The sequence below is a fragment of the Oxyura jamaicensis genome, chromosome 1 (genome assembly GCF_011077185.1).
Source record: "Oxyura jamaicensis isolate SHBP4307 breed ruddy duck chromosome 1, BPBGC_Ojam_1.0, whole genome shotgun sequence".
Classification (NCBI taxonomy): Eukaryota; Metazoa; Chordata; class Aves; order Anseriformes; family Anatidae; genus Oxyura; species Oxyura jamaicensis.
In genome coordinates, this window is record NC_048893.1 from 85,982,953 (window position 1) to 86,001,173 (window position 18,221).

The following is an 18,221-nucleotide window of genomic DNA, read 5'->3' on the forward strand; positions in this document are numbered from 1 at the left end:
CCATGTTTATGCCATACAAAGAAATTATTAAAGCAAATACAGATATGGACATTTTATCTCTAATCTGCACAAAACTGTAAAACCTTTTCTTATGTCCCAGCATATATAACTACTACTTTAAAGGCAAAAGAGGAGTTCTGTGGCTGGGAGCTGAGGAATATGAAAGGTTTAGTAGCCTTCTTGTGAGAGGAATATGATAATGTTCACTGACAGAGGAACTACAAGGAACAATTATCCCAAGCTGTGTCTTTTAGACAATGCTGTCAGATTTTCCACTTCCATGAGCACAGCTGGGCATGTGGTGCCAGGGTGAGAAATTCCACAGTGGCTGGAAGCTGAGTGTGCTGGGTGCAGGGCTGGCCTTTGGTGCTGGAGGTCAGGAGCAGAAACTGGAGGATGACTTTCTCCAGCTTTGAGACTGTAAATTTTTAAAAAAGAAGAAAAAAAGAAAGTTTGGTAGTGTGTAAGGAAGGAATCTTTCAAAGATGTTCCTTCCCAGACTGCTGCTCCTTTGAGTTTTGTCTCACAGTTCAGGTTCTTAACATACCTGTACTGCCTTTACAAGATATATGCCACCCACTTCCAGCTGTCTTTGGTCTTGGGCAAATTTGCATCTTACATACAAGTCTGCTGAAATGTTTGGGGTTTGTTTTTTATCATTTATTTTCTTCCTTGCCACTGGTACTTTACATGTTTTTGTTTGTTTTGTTAATTTTGTTTTATTTTTGTTTGTTTGTTTTTAATTATGTAACATGCCCAATGCTACCTAATTGAAAGTGGGAGCTCTGAAGGATGACCAAGTGATCCAGGTCAAACTCCAGTGGATATTCAAACCTGAGATCTGTTTGGATGCAGCGTTTCAATCCTACCTGGTTTACTTGGGTCAGCCAGCAATTTTGACTCCATTTCTGACTTTTGTATATGTATAGCAGCGTGTGCATTAGGTAGGCTTCAAGCTGATTAGGTTGATTTCCTACAGGAAAACAAAGAGGTGAAGAGATTCCAAACAAGTGACAGTGGAGATGGTTAACTCAGGATCTGCGAGTGCTTCAAGTGCTGTTGATTGCTTCTTATATACACATGATGTTTTGCTTTATGTGGTGTTTGAAATATTAAATGGTACAGCCATATGTTACATCTCCTGATTTGATCAGTGTGTGCTGTTCTTGGTAACTTTTCAGGATTCTAGATTTTAAGAATGGTTTGCTAAATGCTTGAGTTAGATAATCTTTGGGACTCCTCTTAGATTACCATCTTAAATTATCCTATAGATCGCTTGTTACATCAGATTACCTTGACTTTTGCCTACTGCTTTGCCTTAGTGCTTGCAAGGAATGGTCTCTTTTCTCATTCTTTGTTTGAGTTGTTTCATAGAGATGTTCCCTGGCCTACCTTTTTAATGTTTTCTAATTTCTCCGTTGAAAACTTGGGAATTCTGGATAATTCCCTAGTCAGTCAGACAGCTCAAATAATGGACCCCCAAATGTAGGCTGTTAATTATTTTTCAGTGCAATGGCAATGTAATGTGTGACAATGGAGCTTTTTGGTAACAAGCAAAATCATTTTGGACATGCTGAAGACTAGAGTGATTAGCACTTAAATAACACCACGCTTCTGAGGATATCAAAACACTTCATAGCATTTAATGAAGGAGGCCTTCCTTCTGTACCCAAAGGATATCCTTCACTACTACTAGCTGTCTTCATAGGGAAGAGAGGAAACTGGTTCAGGGAGAGGTGAGGGACTAGGCAAAATTATAATTAGCAGCTGTGTCGTCTGATCAGGGTCTCAAACTCAGACCAAAAGGCGCTGTGTTTTGGGCCTTTGCATGCACCCTACAGGGGCCCGTTGTCAGCAGGGTAGTCCTGTGGGAACTCTACAGCATTGCTGAGGCTCTCCACAACCAGACAAAAAGGTTGCTCCGTGGGGAGAAGAGCCTGCCAGGAGCTGGTGGGGTGATGAAACAGAGAAAGGAGAACAAGAATGCCAATAGACTGAATCATTCCGATTCTATAAGGAAGAAGTTCATCACTATGAGGGTGGTGAGGCCCAGAACAGGCTGCCCAGAGAAGCTGTGGATGCCCCATCTCAGGAGGTGTTCAAGGCCAGACTGGATGGGGCTTTGGGCAACCTGGTCTGGTGGGAGGTGTCCCTGCCCATGGCAGGGGGTTGGAACTGAATGGGCTTTAAGGTCTCTTCCAACCCAAACGATTCTGTGGTTCTGTGACAAAGAGGACGTGGAGAGATATACCTGTGTATGAGTCTCAGGATTGACTTTGTTGTACTAGACAAGTTACCTTTTAAATTCTGCTTTTAAGATTGGCCTGTGAGGCAGGTATCTTCTGCCATACATGTGTGTGACATTTAAAAATTGTAGTACTTGAAAAATACCATCACTGTTAAAATTTATTTATTCACTTCTTAAACATACCTACTGTTGAGAAGGGTCTGTGTGATGATTAATGAGACAATTATACACATTAATATCAGAATAATCAGACCTCATACTTTTAAAACAGTGACAAAAAGATACAAACAAGTTTTTGAAAAGCATTGTTCTATCTGTAGTTGTCACTAGTTGGTTTGGCTGAGAGGTACATAATGATAGCTGGACTTCGTAGTACTGAAGCACTGTCTCTTAAGACATGTCTTGCACATGACAAATTTAGAAAATGAAACACCAGCTATTTGAAAGAGATAAAGCAAATGCTGGCACTCTGACCCAGGGCACTGGTTTTCAGCTGTGTGTCCTGGATCCGGAATAGGTACAACATGAAAACTCTGTAACTTGAAAAAAATATATATCCTGACTTAGGGTTCCATGTTTTGTAGCACCCTGGTTACGCTTTGCCACTCTTAATGAAACTAATGGCTCTCCAATGCAGATGTATTTGATGCTGACATATGATGATGTTAAGGTGAAATAATGAACGTTTTATCAGAAGGTGGATTAGGCCAAGGAAGGTGGTCCTTGGCCTAATTTCCCATTGTCTCTGCACTACCCAGCTGATTAACCTTGAACATCTCATCTAAGGGATTCTTCTGCACAACTTTCCTGTGTTTGGTTTTGAGTATCAGGCTGCACCACCATTTTCAAAGCTGGCTTTAGTGTGCGTCCCTTGTTTCTCACTGCCCCCTGAGAGGCCTTTTGGTTGTACATTTTGTTATTTGTACGTATTATTTTCACTCTTATTACAGTTCTCTTTTCGAGCAGTAGACAGAGCTGACTCACTGCTGTTGATTCCATGACCTGCTTCCCATTTCAACCTCCACCTGCTTAAAAAGTTTAGTAGTTGACGGTATATCTCCTGGGACTAATGTCTGAGCACTGGACCATTAAAAAGCAAAACAAAAGGTAAAAATCCTTTTGGCTTGCGTGGCAGGAGCTCTCGGGGTGCAAGTAAACGCTCATTTTGCTGATCATTGAAGCCAGGGAACTGAAGAAAGAGAAGGAATGTCTTTCTAAGCAAAAAGACCTACTGGAAACTTGAAAACCACCTCTTCCTTGCTGTGTATTAGCTGATAGGCACAGAAGTGGAAAATAGCTTTGCTTGTTCTTCACATAAAATACATTGAAATACCAGGAAGATACCAAGTAGCTTAGTGAGGAGTGAGTGGTGCAGGCATAGCTATATATCTAATATATATATATATATATATATGTTTGTTTTATCATGGACTCACTCTTGGGACTTTGATCATTTAATCTGTCTGTCTCAGTTTTCCCCAGTATTTAGAGAAGGCTGCAAAAATGCATATTGCATTTTTTGATATTACAGTAGATTTCTGTAGATTCCAAGAGACGCAACAGTGCTTTAGGTACTGTGTGCCCATTCTGGGAATGCAGCGTGTGTTTCAACAACTTACAATTTAACTAAACTGTGACTGGTAGAAACTTCATTATGTTAACTTTCCCCATCAAAACCGAATCTCTGTTTTAAGCCTCTGTGAACTCTGTGAAGTAGCAGCACATTTCTGGATATCTGAAAGGCTCAGATATAGTTGAATGAATTTATTAATGAAGTATTCCCTCACAGCAAACAGATTTGTGCACTCCTGTAATTAAACAGTGCAGAAGTAGTACTTCTCACCTTCCCTTTAGAGAAAGCGAAAATAAGCACCATACAATGTTAGATAGTTTCCTCTAAAATTAAAGTTCCACTGCTGTTGAATCCTTGCAAGTCTTATATTAACAAACCATATGTTTTATTTTCTTAAATGTTAATATAGTTTTTTGTTTGCATTTAAATGTTCTCCTGGAGTGTTTATACCACTCCGAAGAAAGAGTATTGTTCACACATGAAAATCTGTAAATGAAACCAACTTGAAACAGAAGTAAGGCTAGCACATCTGTTTTAATATCTCAGAAAGTAAACCAGCTGTGTATATATAATATATACACGCTAGTAGTAGATGTTAAATTAGATTTTAAGAATTTGTTTCAGCTTAATAGCCTAAAATGTTATTAGTAACATAGATAAGGAAATTACTTAATAAAAAATATATGATTTTTAACCTGACAGTGTCCCTCTTAATTAAGTTATGAGATCCTTAGATGAATGATGTTATAAAAGTGCAGTGTGTAGCTTCTATTATTTATAACAGAATGCCAAAGAGCTAGCTCAAACCGATTAAAGCAAGGAAAATCTCATTGAAACTTGCCATTCTGAGTAAGTGAATGGTGAATATTTCTAGAGAATTCATACAGCCTTAGCATCTCAACCATAGCAAACAGCTAGCTCCTTTTGATGCAAGAATTAAACATGTTGGGAAAATAATGATGATACTATTAAATTAATAAAAATGATGGTCTTGGCAGGTTCTGGAATGTGAACAAAAATACAAATATTTCAATTGTGATGAAATTTAAATTAGAAGTCTGGGTATCCTCACCTGCCTTACAATGTCAGCTTCGCACTGATTTTTTATTTTTAATACAAACTTTAAATATTCCTATTAGGCAGGTAATTTAGTTCCCCTACTACAGACTGCTATGGGGCTTGTTTCTTCCTGACTTAAGCTGGTTGTCCACCCTTCAGCACAGTGAGTGTTGTAGACCTGCAGACATTTAATCTATGTATCCCAATAATGACAGCAAAGATTTGGGGTTTTAGCACTTAGTGTCTGACTCTGTTGCAGGGCTGAGGAGGGGTAATGTGTGATCCACAGCAGGGCTGTGCTGGCACAGGGCACTGCTGAATAATTTCCGTCCTTCGTGGTGGGGGAGAAGTGATTTGGCAGGGACCACGGAGGCCAAGACTAGCAACTCACCCAGGATCCCAGCTGCAAGCTCAGTTCTGCCCAGTTGTGCAGTAAAACAGCAGGACCCTTAAGAGAGTTTGTGATCTCCAACCTCTCAGCTGCTTTTGGAAATCCCTGCCTCATCACTTTCTTTATCTGTGATACGTGTCTTTTAGCTCTATAGAGATCAGGTGTGGCACATGGCTTTAAGGACAGGAAGGATCTTGACGTAAGAGAATTAAGAGGGTAAATATTCATATTGTTGGTGTTTAACTTACCATTAGTGAACTTTTACCTCTGCTCACTTATTGTAGCAATTAGGTACTTTAGAAGTCAAATCATCTACAATTTAAGCAAATAAGAAAGCTGAAATCTCAGCTACATTGAAATCAATGTGGTGTTGTTTTTTTCTTGTTTGTTGGTTTCCTTTTTTCCTTCTTTCTGGTGCCATGATTTCACCCTAAATATCCAAGTCATTGAGGTAGGGTTGATTAGTATCTCTTACTTTCTCTTTCCTGTGCTTACCATTCTCTTGAGGGTTATAAAAATAATTTATTATATGAAATTTAAATCAAAATCAGATTTTAGAGAACTTGTATTTGAAATGTTTTTTCCTAGTCTGCCTTCAGAAAACTCAGCAACACAAATAATGAAGTAATTCATTTTAAAGGCTTGATTCTGGGAATATGGTTGAAGGATTCAAAAGACAGAATTCCTAAGCACATATTCAAGGAAATACATGCTATATCTTAACATGATTATCTTTTTAAGCCAGTTTCCCATAGTAGTTCAAGCTCTAACCCGTAGAACTGATAGAATATAATCAAGTCTTATGATGATCATGCTTGGCATGGAAAATGAATATATGCAAGGCTTCAGCTTAGATTAACCATGCGCCACAGATGCATTCATGAGCCTGTTTCCTGTTTTGCTTTATAAGCACCCCCAATCCAATCCTTTAGAGACGTTTTTATCTGCTAATAAGCATAATTACAGTCATTCCTGCTGTCATTTATAAAATTATAAGACATTTATTTAGTCAGTTGTGGTGTTGAAGGCTGCTAAGTTTCCCTGACCAGGGAAGTTCTGCTGAATTCCTTAAGAAGTCACCGGCACACCTGGTCTGGCAGTACTCTCTCCGCTAGATCATTAGGCTGTGATGAACCACTGACTGCACAGCGATTTCCACACGATAGGCAAGAAGTTCAGGTTCTCACCTCTGTCCACTTTGTACCATTTATTACTGCATAGAAAGGATTTAATTTTCTGTATCTGGCAGGTGTGAAGCTAGACCAGCTGCCCTGGCACCTGAAGGGTTTCAGCAGTGTGCATTTCTGCAGGCCCAAGGCCTTTAAAACCAAGAAATTGAGGGGGTTCCGGACGGGCGGGGGGTTGTAAATTTGGCTGTCTGCTGAGAGTTTTCAGGAGCATTGCAAAGGAGGGGAAATAGTCTGACTCAACTCCACTTTAAATGGCGTATCTTGAGTGACTTCAAGGTAAGGAGGCTGTCCTGTAGGCCTTCTGCTGCTCAGCGCAGCTCGTGGTGCTACATCTAACTTCAGCCATCCTTTCGCCAGTTGAGAAGCTCCTTTGACATGTTTTTAAAATGCAAGTAATCCACACAATTTAGAAATCTAATGTTATTTTCCGGGACAACAGTGTTTCCTTTGGACACTCATGACAACAAATAGAATGTGTCACTTATATTTATAACCTTTTCATCCTTCTGTAGGTATCCAAATGCTTGCCTCAGATAGTGAACAGATTTTACTCTTAGTAGCTACACAGACAATAAATTGCAGTTGTCTTCTTAGGCACTGAACATCTGCAAGTCAGCGATACGAATATCTAACTGATCACTTCTTATATGAAGGAAATTCAGGCCTCATGTATTTAAAGTCACACACAGAATCACACAGAATTGTAGGGGTTGGAAGGGAGCTCAGGAGATCATTGGGTCCAACCCCCCTGCCAAAGCAGGTTCCCTAGAGCAGGTTGCCCAGGCAGGCAACCAGACAGGCCTTAAATATCTCCAGAGAAGGAGATTCCACAACTTCCCTGGGCAGCCTGCTCCAGTGCTCCGTCACCCTGACTGCGAAGAAGTTCTTTCACACGTAGTCCTGCTTACTACTCAGTATAGTATCACAAAGTCCACAAGAAGTAGGGCGGTCAGTTGACAGGTCACCTGAACACATCCAGAGTCTGGACTTTGATTATGTATACTGATGTTACATACAAAGCATCTGATACGCTTCCTTGGGCCCCATGCCCTGTAACAAGAGTTTGGCATATCTTTTTAAATCAGTAGGAGTTTTGTCATTGACTTGAATTTAAATTGTGAAAAGGCTCTTGTTTTGAGGAAAGATATCTAAAAGTTCCAGAATAAGCACATCTGTTAGCCAGACGTCACTTCAAAAACCTAACTCTAGTAGAAAGTTTTAAAGGCTTTGTGGAAAATAATGGACCGCTCTGGGGAACTGTGGAATATTCAGATTAATCATCTAGACAGAAGTTTGTGAGTCTAGGGACTGTTCAGTATAGAAATACTGAAGTCACAAGCAAAACGTTACGATAGGTCACTCAGTTCTACTAAAAAGCAGTATCGTCCTTTTAACTTGTGAAATCCTGCTCGCTATCTAAAGGTGGGTCAGAGCAGAATAGTTCAGACAGAGACAGCACTGATAAAAACTGTGACTGTTACTAATTTCACCCTCACTGATATTTGTTCCATGCAACTGCTGTTTCCTCTTCCTAATTCACATTATAGTTGAGGGTTTTTTTTTGTTTATCCACATGAATAGAAAAGCTCATGAAATGGTCTCAAGCAGCAAATGGCTTTGGAAGCTAGACAAAGTGAACTAATCTCCAGTTTATAAACGTATTGCGATGCTGAAAGAGCAAATGCTTCAGCAAGCAACTTTAAAGAGGAATCGGGGTGTGGAGTTTCTGAAGGAAAGAAGTTGGAGGTGACAGAGTACAATAAGGCCAGAGCACAATGACAGCCTGACTAGAGAAATTTGATTATATAAAGAGGGATAATAGATGAATCAACTAGAAAAACAGACACCAGAGAGAGCAGACAGAATACAAGAAAAGAAGCATTTGACCATAGGAAAATAAAATGAAGAGAACTTAGCAGTTTCCTACTAGCCAGCCTTTGAAACTGAATGGAACATGTGAGATTTTTAAAATATCATTTGTTTCTTAGACTGCTGGAGAAAGGACACTGCAAGGGACGAAGTGACTCTGCTGTTACACAGCTCAAACTGCTTCAAAGGTCTGCCCAGTGTGGTAAGTAGCGCAAAGCACTTTGTGATCTCTGGATGAAAGTCTCGATAGTAAGTCCAAAAATTGTTTTCAAAGGGCAAGTCCAGCAGTCCTTAGCCCCAATTCAGGCAAAACTGCCATTGTTTCATACATGAGTGTCTGGAAAACAGAGGATACAGGGGCATTGAGCCAACTGTTCTTTTTTTCTTCCCCCCCCCCCCCTTTTTTTTTTTTTCTTCTCTTTTTTGACTTTGTTGTAGAAAAGGCTGAAAGACTTTTCAGGGTGGAGGACATTGTGAGAAAGGGAGGGGGCCACCCGCTGGTAATGCAAAGCTGAGCGTGTTCTCCACCACTCTCTTCCCACCTGCCCCCAATTTGCCTTATATTTTGCATCATTCAGTTGAGGCCCATCTTTCAGCCTGAAAAAAAAAGGACTTTGCAGAAAGTTATGGGCAAACAGTCTGAATGGAAACTGTTCTGCAAACTTAATTACAGTGTTTGCAGTTAAATGCAAACTAGTAACAGCACACTGGGATTAGCTGGGTGTTCAGCAGAGAGAGTCCAGGTACAAATGCTTTAGTTACATGGATCTGAATTTGAATTAGACACCTTTCAGCATCTTAAAAGAAACTCTGTCTCACCTATGGTTCAGGATGTATCCCTTCTTTTTTTCTCTTTTTTTTTTTTTTTTTCTCCCTTACATGTGTGTACAATAAAATCACAGTCAAAGCAAAGCAAACAGCTATGTTTGGTTCTCCCTAGGGCTATATTGAAATCAATGAAGCATCTTCATGATCTATTGTTCTTAAAAATGTACACGCTGAGTCACTCCCTCAGCATCATCTTCTTGCAGTTTAGGGTAGGATTTCACCTCAGGTTTCAGTGATTGTTTTGGAGTCTGGGGAGCGATTGTGGATGCGTTCCTTTTGCTTGGGAGTAAGCTTTCCTGCTACCATTAACCTTTGCAATTGCTGACTAGTAGCAAAGGGACTTATTTGGGTGCCATTCTCTTCAGGTGTTGAAGCTACTGCTAGTTTGAAAGGGCTGAGCAGAACGCCGAGCGTGTTGCAGAGAGAGGCTTCACGCTGTGCTGCACAGGCAGGCTTAGCTCGGGCAAACTCTCCCTGGAGTCAGTTGAGGTTTTCCCTAAGTGAGAAATGAGTTAAAAAACTGAGGCAAGATTCTGATCTTTTACCCAGGCACAACTCCAGCAACTTTGGAAGAGTTACTTTTGACTTAGAGCATTGTAACATGGATCAGAGTCTGGACTACAATAAGGACTTCAGCATTTGGCCCTGCTTCTGTGTAGGCTTTTATTAAATTATATATATTTTTTAAAATGGACAATTACATTGACTTTAATAACCCTTACCTCAAAGTTCACTTTAAAGAAAACTAATAGGACTTTTTATTTAAAGGGGAAAAAAAAAAAAAAAACTAAAAATAAAGTTTAGCTATGGTCAGCCAGGGTGGGAAATTCCATTGTGGCTGCAAGCCCATGGCAGGTAGAGTGGAATTTAATGAAGGAAACTGCTGTGTTTTTGTGTCTTTCTGTATGTTTTTCCTTTAAAACCAAGAGCTGGGCAGGCTTCCCATTTGACCTGATGTGACCCAAGCAAATTGCTTCTTATATAAAAACAACTGCAGACTTGGAGAATGTGAAAATGCACTGTATCCTTTTTCCAACTCAGGGAAAATGAAAGCCTGAGAAACAGGACGGCCCTGTCAATACTCGTTGAGCAAAACTATCACTCAAACCCGATAAAGAGAGATTAGAACAGGCTTCCTTATGCCAGAGGGATTCATTATAAGTTAGATCTCTTTATGTGTTGTGTGGTTTTTGTTGTGTGTTTTTTTTTTTTTTTTAAACAGACACACTTACCGTCAGTAAGGGAAAAATCCATTTTTCAAATAATGTTTTTTCTGTGTGTGAAGGGAGCAGGAAAGGAGCACTTGTAAAGGAGGACAGTGAAGGAAAGAGGGGAAAAAAGGATTTTAACTAACACATCCGAACTAAAGAAAGTAATTGATAATGGTTAAAATGTAGGCAAAAAGCCCAGCTTTTAGCTTTTGCTGTAACTTGGGAGAGCACAGGCGCAGGGATTCAGGGTGTGTCTGCTGATATTGTATTCAGATGTGTTGCCTTGGCATGTGTACTGACGGATTTATTTAAAAAACAAAGCAAAAAAAAAAGCATTGTGTGCTCGTGAAATGACTTCATAAAATCCTTCCCTTTATGAATTATTTTGATCACAGGGCTTGTTGTTTAAATTTCTAAAGTACGGCGCTTTTTTTTTTTAATTGCCTTCTTTTCAGAACTGTCTGTTCTCAAGTTGGCACCTTTCGCATAACAGCATGCGGAGATTAAAGGAGAGGAGAGGGAGGGGAGTTGGGGGGGCTCTCATCAGACCAAGGGGGTGACACAGCGCATAAATCAAACAAACGTCTTCTGAGGGTCACTGCCGAAATGAGCCTTGAGCTCTCAGCCCCTCGTCTGCTGTATGGGCAGGTACAGTCTTCAGTGGAGAGAAGAGCAAATACTCAAAATGTCGCGTGCTGCCATGTCGCAGAAGGCAGAATAGGCTCCTGTTTGCTCTGTGTTGCTTAAAATGGAGGTGGAGGGCTTGTCACCCAGGGAAGAAAGATGCTGTGAAACAAGCCTGGTCCAGTGGGGCCTGCCTTTCCGAAAAATGGATTTTGCTTGTGCTCAGTGAGCCTTCTGCCTGGTGGTTGGGGTCTTTTCATGCCATGGCTTGTGAATAGTCTCTTTAAGCGCTGCAGGATTGCATGCTAAATGGGCAGATGTTCAGAAGGAGGCTATTTGGACAGTTTTGCTCTAACTATTGCGTTCAGGACCTGCAAAGTCAAGATCCACCACCGTCATCATACAGATCCTGTATTTATCCAAAAGTTGCAATGGTATTTTCAGACTCTGCATGAAAGTCAGAAGGTTTTCCTGGATCAAAGCTCTGTATTAGGGATCAGGAGAGCTGGTAGTCACTCCCTGTTTCTTCTTTTTGTTTGCTGAGGAACATTCACAAGCTCCCTAGTGTTTTGTTGTTGTTATTTGGCAGGGTCTGAAGTACGATGGTGCTTGGGACTAACCCCCGAAACTATTCCTGCTTGTGTAAAGGAGGAAGTTAGAATAGTCCTTACCTGAGAAGTAGTGTGAGCTTTTTATTCTAACATTGTGTTCAGAGCATTAGGATTTATGTAGTAAGCTTTCTGTCAGGAATGCTTGTCTTTTCAGAAGGTCGCATGCAGAACCATGAGCCTGGTATTCATCTGAGGACAGGAATAATAGTTTTGTGTTATGTGTATTGATTTATTTCGTTCTCTTCTCATTGCACTGTCTGGTAGGCAGGGAGATCACAGCTGCACATATAAATGTGTGTAGTATCACGGTAAACAATGACTTAGGGTTCTAGATTATGACGAAGAAGATGCCGATTTTCATGTAAGCAAAGAAGCCTTGTTTGGCTTACTGGATGTGATATTAGAGCAAAATACATTTTACTGTTTGCTGCATGGAATTTTTCTGCTAGTAGCAGAGCTTCCAGCTCCTGGCAGATTTGCTTTTAACTGTGTACAGGAAAGTTTCCAAAAAGAGACAAAGAGTGGAAACCCTATTATCTTATTCTAGAGAATTTGTCTCTCCGTTTAGAGACACTTTGTTCCCAGAAACTCTTTCCATAGCCTAATATATCTTAATTCTCATATAGATGAATATGGCTGTACGTAGGTTTTTTTTTTGTTTGTTTGTTTGTTTGTTTGTTTTTTCTGTTTACTTCAGGACCTTTCTTTGTACAGATTAGGTATCTCTCTAATTTTCAAAACTGCACTTTGGGTGTCTGGAGATGAGTGCTATTCAACTAGCTTTCCTTGAAGGCGGGTCTTGTTGACCCTTAGTCAGCAGAGTCTATTATTGGGGTATCTTCTGTTACGGGCTGGACATCTAATCTTCAGTGTATATTAATCCATTCATCCAGTAACAGCTGACTGTATAACGAGCCTTAATTATTTTTTGTAAACACAATTTTCTGCAGCTCGTCCATTTAGCTTTACTGGCCTTTTAGCAGGTAACAGAGGAAGAGTCAAATGAGCCACACAAAAGTTTTCAGCCTGGACTGTTTCTGTAGCAGCTAATAAAGTATAAAAGTACAACATACGTGCCAACAAAATGTTGTGGCATGCTTATCATGCAAAAATTGGGCAGAATTCCTACAGTAAGAGCTGGCTGAGACATACAAACATTTCCGTGGAACATTCTATTTTATTTTAAAAAAGGTAAGTAATCCACTCTAGTTTTAAGTTAGTCTTGTTGTTTCTTGTGGATGCTCAGAAGAACAACATCTATGATGACAGATTTTTTTTTTCTTTTTTTTTTCCTTTTTTTTTTTTTTTTTTTTTTTAACAGGGTAAAGCACTTAGCACAGTGATGAGAGCAGTTTAAGTATGTAGGTGTCTTTCTGAGAAGGGGTTTAAAAGTGAAGTGCTGTAAGGTGTCTGCATTTTTGGCAATGGACTTTTCAACTGTTTTGAATTCCGGTGAAAGAATTCGCCTAAGGAACCTCCTAAGCAGAGTTCAAAGGGCATTTGGTGGCTCATGGAAAAAATCCTATAGTATGTCAGTTCTCCCAGTCTGGGCAGAATGTCACAGGACATGTCATCATGCGTCATCTGTTATTCTAGTTAGATAAATTCTCAGCTGCTTTTTTTGCCCGTACTCTTTTATTGATTTCAGAGGGAGTTTTGTCCAAGTTAAGAAGTGAATAGTGCTTCAGGATTCAACATTGGATTTTTATGTTCCTGGTCTTGACCAAGTATGTGAGCAGACTGCTGAAAGTCAGGACAAAATGAAGATGTTACTGCGTGAAAAGCAGAGGAAGAAATTTGTCATTTAGAAATCCAAATTAAGGTGACAGCAAGAGATGTTCAGTCTGTTTAGAATATTTCTAATTTTTACTAGCCATGCCCAGAACTTCCACTGGCTTCAGTGCAATTATTCTTACAGCTTCAGGATCTTTCCCAATAAACCTGCATCGAAGACCATTTAGCTACGCAGGAATGCTTCCAGTAATGTCCGTGTGCCCTGGTCTGGGCTGCACATGCATGTGCTTCTGAACTGAGTACTATTGGAGAGACTCTATTCTCCTGTTTGAAAGATACAAAACAAATTAAATTCTCTGGTCAATAGTTCAGTTTTGATGTCAAAAGTAGTGGCAAAAGTGAAAGCTATTGTTAGGAATTGTAAAAGTAATACGATGGGTACTACAATTTGTAATACATAAAGGCTCGGAAAAGAGATTTATTTCTTACTGAATTTGAGAATGTCACTGAGTTTGGGATATCTCGTTTCTGCTGGGAACTGCATTTGTAAATATTGCAATATTTACACTACATACATATTTTACTTTATATACTTGTTATATTTTTAAGAACAGTGACAGTAATATAAGAACTGGTAATAGTATCTTGAATTTTTATAGGTTTCTTTACCTGAAAAATTTATAAAGGACCTTATAAACATAGTTCTTGCTCTTGTGAATACTTACCACTACTTACTTAATTTTAAGTGTGTGACTAGTCCTGTAAAGCTAAAAATTCAGGGGAATAGCTAACCAGATGTAAGCTGAGTATGTGTGTACATGTTTTTGTAATCAGAGTCTTGCATTTTTAAAGAAACTGCACAAAAATCTTATCATTTACTTAAAAAAAAAATACTTTTGGAATAAGACGAGAACATTATTCACTAACTTAAGACAGAAAAGCATAAAACTTCACTGTTGATACTGCAAAATGGACTTGAAAGAGAAAATTATATTTACCCAATAATTTAGCATATGGCAAGCACACTGCAGTACTTTTTCTTCTTTTCCTTGTCTCATGCGCAAAGACTTGCAGGATTTCAGTTCTGTCTAAAATGAAAATAAATCGGATACCTCACTCAAGAAGAACTTACGTCATTTGGTTCAGAATGCATATAAAGCATTTGACAGGGTTGAGTGGTATTTTATTGGGTTAAATTAGGGTTTGAGGTATGTGCAGTTTAAACTCCTTCCCCTTCTGAGAATGATAAAAGACAGGAATGCTATAATCGTCTGGTTATATGAGGCCAGAACAGGTGCAGGATATGGAAGAATGAATGCTCTTTCCCCTCACATCTGTTCTCTGATGAACTATTTAATTCTTCTTGCAGAAATTTGTTAAAAGCTTCTCCTAAGGCTTCCCTGTACGCAGGCAGTTCACTGCAGCACCCTACATGCAGCACCTTCTGATGCATGGGAAGTAACATACGCACATGTCCTTTCCATTTCTCAATGTGGAATGAGAAAAACAGGAATGCATGCTTAGAAATCCTCTCTGTACCTTCCTCCTGGGTACAGCAGAGGTAGAACTGCCTGAATAGTAGCATCATGATCCATTTCTGCTAGTGGGAATAACATTGATGTCTTTTGTGTTTAAAACAATGGTTAGAACTGGATTGCTTTACTTTCTGTATGAGGATCTGTCAATTATTCTAGTTTATTATTATTATTATTATTATTATTTAATATCCAAACAAATTATAAGTGAAAGCAAAACCTCATAAATGTTTAATTTGAAACTGTTACTGCCTCTGGATCAAGACAACTTGAGTTTATCAGACTAGATGTCCTCTTGTTGGGAAAATAAGCTGTGCTACTTTCCTTGTTTCCTTGTGATAGGTGTGCCCAGATGTTTGAGCTTTTGAAAATGATGTTTGAGTTTTTGAAACTCAGAGCCATATTCTCTTCTTAGTACAAATTTCTTCATAATACTTCTGCTAATTTTAATGGGATCCATACCTAAATCCCCTTTGCAGATGTAGAGGAAGGGATCTTGAATGTTTTATTCTTCCCATCTGTGTATTGGGAATGCTATCTGATGAGGAGGATGAAAAGAGCGCCAGTTTACAGCAGAAAAGTATTAGAGGAATTCCCACCACACACCTCTCCTGCAATGAAACAGAAGCATATGCCTACAAAAGAAGACTGTAAAGTTCGGTGTGAGCTTGGGTTTCAGCTTCCTCCAAGCCTTGACGTGCTGGAATCCAGCATTTGAGTCCAGATCATTGCTATTTTGTGAGCCAGCGGTCGAAGTCTCAGCTATGTGTAAAAATTCCTGCTTAACATTGGAAACCTGAATGTCAGAATTTTAGTTTTTTCTCTAAAATAACTGAAGATAAATGGACCATACCAGAGGGTGATTTATTCTGCTTGGGTAGACCTCTTATGACGGGACAAATTTATCTTTAAAGGCACCTTGCTATCACAGAAAGCATTTAAACAAAAGATACCAGGCTGCAGTAATTCATATGGATGTTACCATTAGGTATTGTACCACCAATGTGGTCCTTTTACGGGGGAAGTTAGTCCAGGACAGAGGAGAAAGCCAGTCACTAAGTGCATGTCACTACACAGTTCAGCACAGTACCGAGAATGCAAGTCTCCAGTGAATAAACCACCCCTAGGAAAAAGAAGCAGCATAGGTCTGACAGCATGGCACCCTAACCAAGTTCATAAGCATTGCTTCTTCAACATATTTATTTGTTCAGGTGCACCGTGATGCTATTCTGCTTTTGAGATCCAGGTTTGATTATCCATGTTGCACTGTGCTCTCCTGGCTGGTTATACAGCCCTTTTCAGACTGATGCTGGGGCTAGCTGTAGCAAAAAGAAATAGTATTGTCTAAAAGAAACAGCTCAGTTAGGTATTCACAGGTCACAAAGCAGATTTTCAATAGAATATTGCAATATGTTTACAGCTGGGCTTGTGTTTTGTTACCACGTAGTGATACTTATGTTTTGGCTTACTAGTTTTACCAGCCTAGCTTAACCCCACCTGCCAGTATAATGAGTATACATAAAAGTCCACAAGCTTTTTTCACTGATGGGAAAGAGGATATTTTGGGAAGATATTACAAGAGGCTTGCTTTCTTTTTATACCTTTCCTTCTAGACGCATGCTCTTGGCCTCCACTGGAGACAGAGGACTGGGCTAAGTGGAGCATCTATCCCCATACGTTACCATGTGATATTCAGGAGACCTTATGTACATACCTGAATATATGTATGCATATGCAGCAAGCCTTTCAGTCTCCAAGGTGCAGCGAATAATTATTGTCATCTTGTCCTGTGACATGGTGTGATGGTTTTACTCGAGTGGGCAGCCGAGCTCCACCACAACCGCTCTCTCACTCCTCCCCTCCTCAAAGAGGAAGGGGGAGAAAAGACAACACAAAGAGCTCGAGGTTTGAGATGAGAATGATTTAATTAAGGAAAGGGGAATGGGGAGAAAGAGAAACAAAAGAAACAACAAGGCCGCGCGGAAGCACAGAGAGAAAGAAAAAAAAAGTTATTCTCTACTTCCCATCAACGAGCGATGTTCGGCCACGTCCCGGGAAGCAGGGCCTCAAAACGCGTACCGGTTGTTCAGAAGAGACCCTCCCCCATGAGAGCCCCCCTTTTATTGCTCAGTGTGACATCAGGTGTTATGGAATATCCCTTTGGTTGGTTTAGGTCAGCTGCCCTGGTGATGTCCCCTCCCCATCAATTGCCCACCCCCAGCCTGCTGGCTCTTGGGGGCCTGGAAGGAGTTCTGATGTTGTGCCAGCACTATGCAGCAATAGACACAACACTGGAGTGATACTAGTGCTGTTCCAGCTATGAGTGCAGAGCACAGCACTGTGTGGGCTGCTGCAGGGAAAGGTGACTCCATCCCAGACAGACCCAACACACATGGGTAGCAGGTGACATGAAGATACTGGTTGAGAACACAGAGTATCTTAACCCCTAGTTGTGCCTCTTACCTACACACACATCCTTCCTGCTTGAACTCTTCAGTATACGTCAGGCTCAACTTGAACTGCCTAGCCCAGTGATGGAAAAGAAACCCTTTTTGATCGCTGCATGGGATTGGTAGGAGATTAATGTGAGCAGAGGGAATGTAGCCGCCAGTCTTCCTGCCAAGATGGCAGGAGTGCCACTTCCACGCTTTCCAGCTGTTCTTTGCTAAGGCCGGTAGAAAATGAGTTGAGCTTGCTCATGGAACCCAGGTATGCAGTGCTCCTACCAGTGCCGCCAATTAATCGTACATTAGTCACTTCATATTGTGTGTGTTCAAATATGTATAGACGTAGGGTATGTATAGTTTATGTATAAATATGTAAAAATATATGAGTGTGCCTACATGCATCCAAGAGAAGCACTGGCATTTAGCATCTGCAGTTCCAATGGCCTGGGGGCTAAGCCTTGAACATAATTTAAATACCCACAGCAGTCCTTCATTCTTCTCTGCAAAAGGACCATGCATGTTACATGCCTTTCATGCAAATTTGATCTTTCTAGACACTTTTGAATAATAGGACCAGCACTTTATTTGTCTTAAAGAAACATGAGTGTTCTGAGCCAGCTCTTTCTAAAATGAAAGCATGCTTTAGACACAAGAAAGATTTCCAGTGATCCAAGTTTCTAACAGTACTGTCACTGACAGGGATTTCTTATTATGTTCTTGAGTAGGTCACATCACCCATTTGCCACTGTTTTCCCATCTCAAAGAGCCATTGTGAGCCTTGATTAAGTAATACTTGGAAGTACCATTGCAAATAGAACCTGGTTGTGAAAATGTGTGAATAAATATATATATATATGGTCTATAGACATTCTGATAAACTTCACCCCAAAACAGCTCAGTA

The 18,221-nt window shown here is 40.1% G+C and overlaps 1 protein-coding gene across 23 annotated transcripts in view; it reads left to right on the forward strand.

Moving 5' to 3' along the window:
- ZBTB20 (zinc finger and BTB domain containing 20) overlaps nucleotides 1-18,221 on the forward strand; it is a 458,760-nt gene that overhangs the window by 236,516 nt on the left and 204,023 nt on the right. For 20 of the 23 annotated variants that reach the window (XR_004747391.1, XR_004747392.1, XM_035314837.1 and 17 more), the window contains one exon: nucleotides 8,450-8,532. The exons of the other annotated variants lie outside the window; for them this stretch is intronic. The gene's annotated coding sequence lies outside the window, so the exon portion shown is untranslated. The remainder of the gene's footprint in view (nucleotides 1-8,449; nucleotides 8,533-18,221) is intronic. 23 annotated transcript variants of the gene reach the window in all.